Below are 10,580 nucleotides of genomic sequence, written 5' to 3'. Positions count from 1 at the left end.
TAGCAAACATAAATATACCCAGTGCCATCTGTTACTTCAAGGAGACAATGTTTCAGAATTAGCTTCTATTGCTCTTAAAATGTCCAGGATGCCAGTGGGAGACAAAGCAATACTCCATCTACTTAAGGGCATCATTGTCAATATCTCTGCACGTGTTTATTTAGTTAGATCATGCATCCAATGTCTCATATTTCAGTCATGTGCCTCCAAGTTCATTGCTGGGTTTCTTTTTCCTATGAGTAATGCTAAATCAATCAAATTGCTTTGCTGTTTGATTGCGTAGGCCTAGAAAACCTTCCCAGCAGACACTGTAGAGGTAATTTGCTGCTTTTCTCTCGTCAGAAACTTTGGGCCATATATATCAAAGACTTGCGTAGCCCTTTTTTTTTTTACGGACTTTTATATAGGCCAAACTTGACCCGAAGGTATCATATCGGTTTACATGAGCACCAGTTGCGTTACATGAGGACACATTCATTTTTGTTAGGCACGGGGAGATTAAGTGATTTGCCCAGAATCACAGGACGTTCAGCGTCATTGCCGAGACTCGAACCCAGTTCCCCTGACTCGAGGTCGACCGCCCAAGCCTTTAGGCTAACTCCTCTGCCTCCTCTCCCTTGAGTCACATAATGTGATGCAAGGACAACGCAAGCCCTTAACCCTTAAGTGAGATTTACTATGCCACCAAAGCTGCCTTGTCTGGCTCGGCGTGGCACAGTAAATGTGAAGTAACGCAAGGAAGCACAAATAGCTGCCTTGTGTTACTCAGCTTAGGGAAGGCGCTATATGGGTGCAACATAGGTGTTCCTTTGCATCCAGCCATGGTTTCTGTCACATTCCCAGATTTACTAAAACTAGTAAAGCTCAGAATGTGTCAAAATGGTACGCCTTACCTGGCAGGCGTAACAAGGGAAAAAAGGTTTTATTTTTCTATGTTTCCACGTTCTATGTGTGCTGCGTTTTGCAGCACATATAGAAAGAGGGAAATGCCTCTGGGGATTGTTTCTGTACAGGAAGGTATCCCTTCCTTCACAGAAACAATCCTGGCTGTAATGCCAGCACCCTTGCACCATGGCGCAAGGGTGCATGCTTTGGCGCTTGGCAGCCATAAGCTCAGAGGTAGAGCAGGAATGCGCCATATCTTAGGAGATATGGTGCATTCCTGCCCTCTCCATTTGACGCAGTGTAGTGCCGCAAGCTATCGTGCTACTTTGCACAAAATATTATGTTAAATCTGTCCCTTTGTATTTTAGACCACTCCCACACAATGTGGAAAAAATGGGCCTGTGGATGTTTGCATCTGGGTCACACCCATACAACCTAGCTATACCATATGGGGAGAAATAAGGCACATAGTTCAAATGCTTGTAGTGAAAAATTGCATTCCTGAAGACCAAGTGCACGTATGTCAGGACACTATCCCACGTGCTGTTCGACATCTAATGTGTTGTTCCATGTAGTCTAGAACTCCTGTTTACAAACTCTGAAAGTCAACAACATAGCATCCTAAAGGAACGTAACACCATGTCTGCAATAACTCAATATAAGTATATGTGAGAGGAGCCTAGACAACTCTGATTCACTGTCACTGCAGTCTAATTCACCCTCGTCACAGCTAACAGAGTTGCATGTGTTATAAATTGTCCCGGCGAGATCTCAAAGTATTTCAAGACCCCACAGGAGTCTATAGTACTTATCACATGCAGGCCAGCTTCCCTCCTCATCTGTTTCTCTAAAAAGCTGGTCAAAGTCCAGAACCTTGGGAGGCACCACATTGGTATTTCATGGGCATACCCAGAGGAGACCCCCAGGGTGAGCATATATTTCTGCCAGCAGTGCCTCACTACTTATAGAGCCCTCAGTTGATTCTTTGACAGTTTATCCCCGCCTACCAGCCATGTAGCTACTGAAGAGTCCAGAACCAGTGCTAAAACCTCTGCTACTTCACAATCAATAGGTTCCATAATCCAGCGTATTGGACAATTCAGCTGTTCTGCAAGGTAATATGTTTTAAAGTTTAGCACCCTTATTCCCCCTCACCCAATGGAAGTATCATCTTTTTCTCTACCAGTCTTTTCTTTTGTCCCACCTAGATCCACTTAGGCAACCAACCATGTCTCAGGCCTGCCATTGCAGAGCCTCTGTGTGCAGTTTACACTGCCAGGTCGACCTCACAAAATAAATCTTTTGCAAGGACCAATCCTTTGCTTTTGATTCATACAAGTCACCCATAAGGCCCTGGTAGTGAACAACTCAAATTTGTTTTTCACCACTGTGAGGCCTCTCCCATAGGATACATTTGGGATAAACTTATTATATTTTATATGTGTAATTTCCAATTGGGAAGAGATATAGCCTTCAAGTCTGGTGTCTCTAGAATCACAACTTAAAATCTAAACACATGGTGAAGTCGGATTTTAAATTGCACTTCTGAAAAAGCCACTTTTGGAAAGTTGGCCTTTTCTTGCTTTAGCCATTTGCTGCCTGTAGCCTGTCACTGATACTGGGTGTAGTTGGCAGTGGAGCGTTGTGTATTCCTCCTAGACAGCCACACACAATGGGAGCCTAGGTGTGTCTCAATGGGCCATCTCTGACAGGATGGGAGGGAGGAGCTCGACACAGCCTTACTTAAACCTGAATAGGCTGAATGTCTCCTGTCCACACACAAACGGCTACATACCCCCCCGCCCCCATAGTCTGGAGCAAGGGCAGGAAGGGAGAACATACATCAGACCTATTTACTTTGAAAATGCTTCTGTATCCCTAGTTACAGGATGAAAAACATCCCTCCCTCTCTCTTGGACAATCTCCGAGGCCACCTCTTCTGGTTCTAATATTGCCTGTGTCAACTCAGTAACCTTGGGTATAGGTCTTCAGCATTTGGTCTGCACTAAACAGGAAGATGTTATGTTGCTTTGGGTTATTGATGTTGCTAACGCTTAGAAGGATAACGTTTCTTTATTAGAGCCTCCATGTGCGGCTGTGCCTCAATGATGTATGTTAAATTATACAAGAACTAAAACTAAGGGCCTTATTACGACAGGCTGTCGGTAGCGGCTTCACCGCCATTGTGATGCCATTCCTCCCCACCAGATGGTGGGCGGTGGGCTGGCGGACAGGAAGCTCGTCTGCCACGGGTCCGACAGTGGCAATTGTTACGATTGCCTGTCGGACCCGACCACATCCCTAAAATGGTGGCGGTGCCTAGCAGGCAGCATCGGCCACATTAGGATGCTGCATTCCACCAGCCTTTCCATGGCGGCCCACCCTTAGTTTTGGGGTCAGGGATGGTGCAATTTAAGCATGATGAGGGATTTTTTAGAGGGCAGGGATGGATGGTGTTCAGGGTTTGGGAGTGGGTAAGGGATGTATAATGTTTAGGGTTGGTGAGGGATTGGTGAATAAAAAGCATCAGATGTAATTGTTTGACAATGTAAAATATAGCAATCTTAAATATTATCTCCTGAACTTAAGTTATAGAAGTAAAACCTGTAGCCATTTCATGTACACTTTAGAAAATAAGCAAGCCAAAGGCGATTTTAGGAAAATACATTCTAAGAACTAGTTTCTGTGAAATGGTAAATGACACCCTGTAAATTTCCATTAAACAGTTTTAGTGAAATGGTTTCTCAGTAATGGTATTCCATAAAATTGTTTTTTATCATCTCACAAACACCCATGCCCTAAGGGGTCTCATTTGTCTGGGTCTTTGTGTTATTTGGTATCTTGCCCATGTTGAAGTGTATCCGGATTTGTTATATGCTTGCAGCTAGGGGTTTCGCTGTCCTTAGAACTGTCCACATAGTGCCTAGTTGGCATTTTCTACATGTCTCTGTAACACCGTTTAATTGTTGTTGTGCCCTTCTTGGATAAGAAACTTGAATATGTCAGCCGTAGTATGATAATTCATACAGGTGTACTAGTGAATTAATTTGATGTTGTGTCTGGGTCACACAGCCCAATAGTAACACCAGTTGACAGATAGCAGTAATCCCAGGCATTCAAATATCATGTGATCCAGCTGTTTTAATAGTTCCTGGAACACGCTCTTTGAAGCCTGAGAATGTTTAATTAAAAAAATATACAAATACTCTGTTTAACATTTATGAGTGATTCACTCGCGATGAATCAGAAAATTCAGTATTGAATTTAGAAGTGTAAACAAAATGAGTTTCAGTGTTGAAATATTAAATTAATGGAGCTTGATAATCCTGGCCCCCGATATACCTCCGTAAACAAATTGCTGTCCGGAGATTTTCTTTCTTGATTGTGTTTTTGAATCATTAGAGAAGTAATTTAGCATGGATAGAGATTGCTGATCCTGGCCGAATTTTTCTCGACGACATTTTTTAAAATAGCGGGTGTGTTGCAGTTAAGATGTATTATTTCATGAACCATGAGACCCATATAGTTCATTTTGGTGGCAAAACATAGGTTTGGGGGTCAGGTAGTCATAGAGAGGCAGAAAATAGAGCAACCCTTCTGCCTTTTTCCAAAATGGCGGCTATAATAGAGGAAGAAAATAAATATATAGAAATGAAACAAATAATGGTTTTTAATCCTTTTATGTATACACCAATTAATGTTTATGATCTGAATATGAAAAAAAGTAATGTTTATTAATCCTATTTTAGACACATTTTTATAGTTCACTTTATTTATTTGTTTCAGCAAGAGCTTGTGGTACATTTGCAGAATGTTGAACATTTGCGAAGAGCATATCGCCAGGAACATCTTTTTGTAGCACAGATTTTGCAAGTACATGTATGTGTAAGTTCTGTTGGTAGAGGCTTTAGAAATTTCGTAGGTGTTCGCACCCCATCAATATATTTCCAGCCAAATTCACACGCATCTTTCTCTACGTATGCATGATCCAAAACATTAACACATCTTCTGATCAAAAAGAACGCTCTTTTAATGTGTCCATGCACAGAATATGACGTTGGTGGAAGGTCACTTAGCTGGACTGATGTCTTGAACTGACTGTATCGAAGATCGTTAAATATGTGACAGTCAGAACTAATTTTCCATACATGCACAAGGTATTTTTCTATGTCTTTAAAGTCACATTCTTCTTCTTTCTCAATAAATCCCTTTGGAAATTTCACAGGTTCAGCAGTTAAAGCTCCAAGCTTTGTTCCAATTTTGCTCATAGTGTGATCACCCTTAAGAATATGTGCCTTGATAAGAACACTAAGCAAAAACCAAAGGAAATGATGAACGGAGTGTTGAACATTGCAAGCACTCACCGCCAGTCAACTGATCTGGGTTTAATCCATCACCGTTCTTTAGCCCACTCTGCCACCCCAGTTCAGACATTGGCCATATGCAAATCAGTCTGACCCTGTGCCTCATGGGAACAATTCAGCCCGAACTGCCAAGCCATGTCTTCCCTGGACCGGAAACAAGCTTCCTAGGACCGGTTTCTGGCATTTCAGCCGTCTTCAGCCAGGCTTGCTTGAATCCAGTGGCAAAGTGAGCAAGAGACTCACGTCTGAGCATACCCTGCCAACTTATGGCGAACAAAGCAAAAACCAAAGGAAATGATGGATGGAGTGTTGAACATTGCAAGCACTCACCCCCAGTCAACTGATCTGGGTTTAATCCATCACCGTTCTTTAGCCCACTCTGCCACCCCAGTTCAGACATGGCCATATGCAAATCAGTCTGACCCTGTGCCTCATGGGAACAGTCCAGCCCGAACTGCCAAGCCATGTCTTCCCTGGACCGGAAACAAGCTTCCTAGGACCGGTTTCTGGCATTTCAGCCGTCTTCAGCCAGACTTGCTTGAATCCAGTGGCAAAGTGAGCAAGGGACTCACGTCTGAGCATACCCTGCCAATTTATGGCGAACAAAGCAAAAACCAAAGGAAATGATGGACGGAGTGTTGAACATTGCAAGCACTCACCCCCAGTCAACTGATCTGGGTTTAATCCATCACCGTTCTTTAGCCCACTCTGCCACCCCAGTTCAGACATGGCCATATGCAAATCAGTCTGACCCTGTGCCTCATGGGAACAGTCCAGCCCAAACTGCCAAGCCATGTCTTCCCTGGACCGGAAACAAGCTTCCTAGGACCGGTTTCTGGCATTTCAGCCGTCTTCAGCCAGGCTTGCTTGAATCCAGTGGCAAAGTGAGCAAGGGACTCACGTCTGAGCATACCCTGCCAACTTATGGCGAACAAAGCAAAAACCCAAGGAAATGATGGACGGAGTGTTGAACATTGCAAGCACTCACCCCCAGTCAACTGATCTGGGTTTAATCCCCAATTGATAAGAACACTAGGCATCTCTGGGTCAAGTTTCTTGTACAGAATATGAAGCAAGATAGGTGTCTTTTCTCGCCTGTTCCACAATGTATCCATAACTCTGATAATCCTTGACTTACAAACATTCAAAATGTCTAAGTAGCACAATAATAACATCTGTGTCATTTGACAGTACAATGACTCGATTGGAACCATTTCGAACAGCCCACTTAATATGTGGCACAACAAGAATGTTAGCTTCCTCCAATTTGCTGTTAAGTTCTGAAAAATATGGCCCGCACCTTTTGGTTAAGTCTCTGCAGGCACCAGCTCCTCATTGACAATCATTCCACTTGCAATAATTGAAAATTTAGTGTTCACTGAAGCATCAGCAATGTTTTGGCAAGTTACCATCTCCACGTTCATCTTCTTTGATGTTGATGATCAGAATTGATCAAGTTGCACAGGTAAAGGTGTCAAGTTTTTATGCAAGCAATAGTAGTTGTTCCACTTGTAATCATTCTTCTGATTCTCTCACATTCTTTGACAGATAGGTCAAGATAACTGTCAAAGACAAAGTGCACTCTAAATCTGATATCTGTAGAACCATCTGAACAACTTCTGAGGTGTTTTGCATGAATGAAATCTGAACCATTCGCAATTGTGACATATAGTCCACAACAACAGCAATTTTCAATGAGGACACCTTTTCGAATTGAAATTCTTCAGGTGAAAGTTTTATTTCAAGTTCTTGTACGAGTTTGTGCTTCACTGGTTTGGTTGCAGCATCTCTATCAAATAATGCCTTTGTTGAAAGAAGATCATGTGACAGAATAGCCTTGATAAATTCCCCCTTTTCTTTTTCTACATCCACCTCTCTATGTGCTTGCAAAAGTTGTTGTTTTGTAACCTATTTTGTAGTGGCTGGTTGGACGAAACTCTCACTATGGCAATTAAAGTGTGTAAATTTAGCTCTAGTGATTATGCCAAACAACGTTTTCTCTTGCAATACAAATCTCTCCTACTACAGTTCTGCGTATAGTTTTGATCCATATTCCATTACCTCGAGTAGACGTGTCTTTACATCGTTATCCACATATTGTTTGGTCACGAACTTGTGTAGTCACACAATCATTTCAAAGGGGTTTCCTTGCTGATGCATTAAATGAAGAAGGCGGTTAATTTTGAATTTGTCATCTCTTTGAAAATATTGCAAATAGAAAGGACTTCATGGTTTACTAGCTGCCGCTGAGCAACATATTCCCTTTTTTATTTGCCTAACCAACAATTACCTTGGAGTTTTCCTGTAATCTCTCAATTGTCTGTTTCAGTTCCATATCTGGAGCCACAGCATTGAACCTTCCCTCTCTGTCTTTCACCACAAAATTACTTTGGATGAATTTTCTGTAGAGGTATGGTTTTTCCACCTCTAGCTTCTTCACTCTTTCCAAATTCCAGGACCCAAATCTCAGGTAGATTATGCAATCAAATTGATGAAACACAGTCATCAGTGACTCCATTGTCTTCACGTGAATCTCCCAATCTCCTTGCTGATCAGCATGTACCAAGTTGTTCATTAGAGCTATCATGTGTATAAGATTTCCCCAGGACTTGCAAAGTTTGGATTTTTCTTCACATTCTATGACAAACTCTACAAACATGGTTTTCCGGTTTTCTAATTTTGAACTGTGTATTGAACATTGCTTGGCTTTCCATAATGCCTTTGGAATGAAGTGCACCCTGTGCCTTGTTCACTTCTGAGATAAGATATGCAAAATCTAATTTGTCATTCTTGATCAGGAAGGCTTTCCAACGCATTGTTTCATTAGCCTCAGATATGATGGGCATACCTTGTAATGAACAAAGATAATGAGTTCTGATCAATACTGATTGGACAGTTTTGCTTTAAAAGATTTCAGCCTCAGTAAGTGCATCATCTATGCTACATCCACTGAGATAACTTCCTGCACACCACAATGCAACTTTTGCCATGTGGAAAATGCCCATCATTGGATAAAGATCATCAAATTCTACTGGATTGCTCATAAAAATGACAGCTACAATACAGAAAACACCTTCATTGCAGAAATTTGGCAGGATAGGCTGGTCTTCAAGCTGAGCACAAACATTTTGGAAATATTTTAGAGCTGTGTATACTGTTGCATAGTTTGTGACTAGAGATGTTATTACTGGTAAAAACCCAGCCTTCTTCAGTGGGAAGGTATTCTTGGAGATCAAGGCATGAAATCCAGACCACGAAGGACTAACTTTTCTTCATTCTTCAGTCTGCACCGAATAAGCAATATGATAAATCCAGTTAAATCTGCTTTGCGGACCACAGCATCAGGTAGAAGAAGATTCATGTCCTCAGCTACTTTGAAACTTTCCGTTAGACTATGACTTGTTGATGACTTGTAGTGATTTTTCACACATTAGCAAGACTTTTGGGTTATAAGTTTGCAGCTTAATTTGTTTATGCCTACAGCTGACACAGCTTGTTTTCCAGCAGCAACTGGTACAATCTTGAAAAGGCACCATGGCAGTATAATGAGTGCTGCATTTTCCAGACAAAGAAGAGCTGTCTTCAAATTAAAAATTATCAAGAGCAGCAATTGTAAATCCTGTCCTGGTAAAGTGACTTCGAAGTGGTGTGGTGTTGGATTCACAAGTCTATGCTCCGTACTATGTCATTATAACTTGTTGATACACGAATCCTATTCATTGAAGTTATCAGCTCTCTACTTTTGCACTTGTCATAGATTGCGTGGGCAGTCATCATGTGTAGCGGAGTTTTCTTTTTGCCATGATGTAATTAACTCCTTCTGTGCCCATGACGAGCTGGACTCGTCATGGAGCACAGTCGCGCTGTGCCCATGACGAGTCCAGCTCGTCATGAGGCATTCCCTGGGGAATCCCTCTGGTGCGAGAGGGATTCCCTTTCAACCAATATAGCCTTGGGAGCTGGGGAAGAGCTTCCCCAGCTCCCGAGCCCCCCCCCTCCTTTTACTGTGATGACGATCGGCGCGCACGTCGCGCCGACGTCATTACAGTGAAAGTGAAACTGAAATGAGCCAAGAGGCTCATTTCAGTTTCACTTTCTACGTGCTGAGCATGTAGAAAGATGGGAGAGGTTTCGTTGGAAAGGGGAGAATCTCCCCTTTCCAATGGTACCCCTCCCCAGTGGAACACTGCTTGGTGATCACCACAGGAGGGCGATCCCCAAGCAGTTAGTCTTTTTGCCCCCCCTGGGGGGCAGATCGGGGCATTAGCCCCCAATATGCCCCCCCGGGGGCAAAAAGCCCACTAGACATCAGGGAATAAAAAAAAAAAAAAATAGAGGTGGGGGCGGCCCAAAACAGGCAGGCCCATGCCCCCACCCCACTCCCCAATCACTACAGTCTTTCTGCCCCCCCAGTTGGGCCCTAATCTGGCATTGGCCCCTAATCTGCCCCTTCGGGGGGGCAGAAAGCCCACTAAATAGCAGGGATTAGTTTTTAGTTTTTTTTTAGGGTGGGGGCTGCCCGAAACGGGCATGCCAATGCCCCCACCCACCCGCCACCATTACAGCCTTTCTGCCCCCCTGGGGGGCAGATGGGGCATCGGCCCCCAATCTGCCGCCCCGGGGGGCAAAAAGCCCACTAGACACCAGGGAATTAAAAAAAAATAGAGGTGGGGGCTGCCCAAAACAGGCAGGCACATGCCCCCCCCCAATTATTACAGTCTTTCTGCCCCACCGTGGGGCAGATGGGGCATTGGCCCCTAATCTGCCCCTTCGGTGGGGCAGAAAGCCCACTAAGCACCAGGGATTTATTTTTAGATTTTTTTAGGGTGGGGGCTGCCTGAAACGTGCACGCCAATGCCCCCACCCACCCGCCATCATTCCAGCCTTTCTACCCCCCTGGGTGGCAGATGGGGCATTGGCCCCTAATCTGCCCCATCGGGGGGGGCGGAAAGCCCACTTGACCCCAGGGATTTTTTTCGCGCAATTTTCTTTAGGGTGATGGATTTTATTTAGGGTGGAGGCTGCCCGAAACAGGCACGCCAATGCCCCCATCCCCGCCACCGTGCCTCACTCGTGTGGGAGGCCCAAGTACCCGCGACAGGCAAGGGCCCACAACGTAGTGAGGCGACATGAAAATTGCCTGTCTCAAAACGACCTGGTTTTGCAAGGGGGGTCACTTGGGTTTTTGGCCCTGTGCTCGGCGGCCACCTAGAGAAACCTACCAAACCCACACATTTCTGAAAACTAGACATCCGGAGGATTCCAGGGAGGTATGGCTTGCGTGGATCCCCCAACGTTTCCTTACCCAGAATGCACTGCAAACCTCAAATT

The sequence above is a fragment of the Triturus cristatus genome, chromosome 6 (genome assembly GCF_964204655.1).
Source record: "Triturus cristatus chromosome 6, aTriCri1.1, whole genome shotgun sequence".
NCBI classification, from domain to species: domain Eukaryota; kingdom Metazoa; phylum Chordata; class Amphibia; order Caudata; family Salamandridae; genus Triturus; species Triturus cristatus.
Note: the sequence above shows the minus strand (reverse complement) of the source record.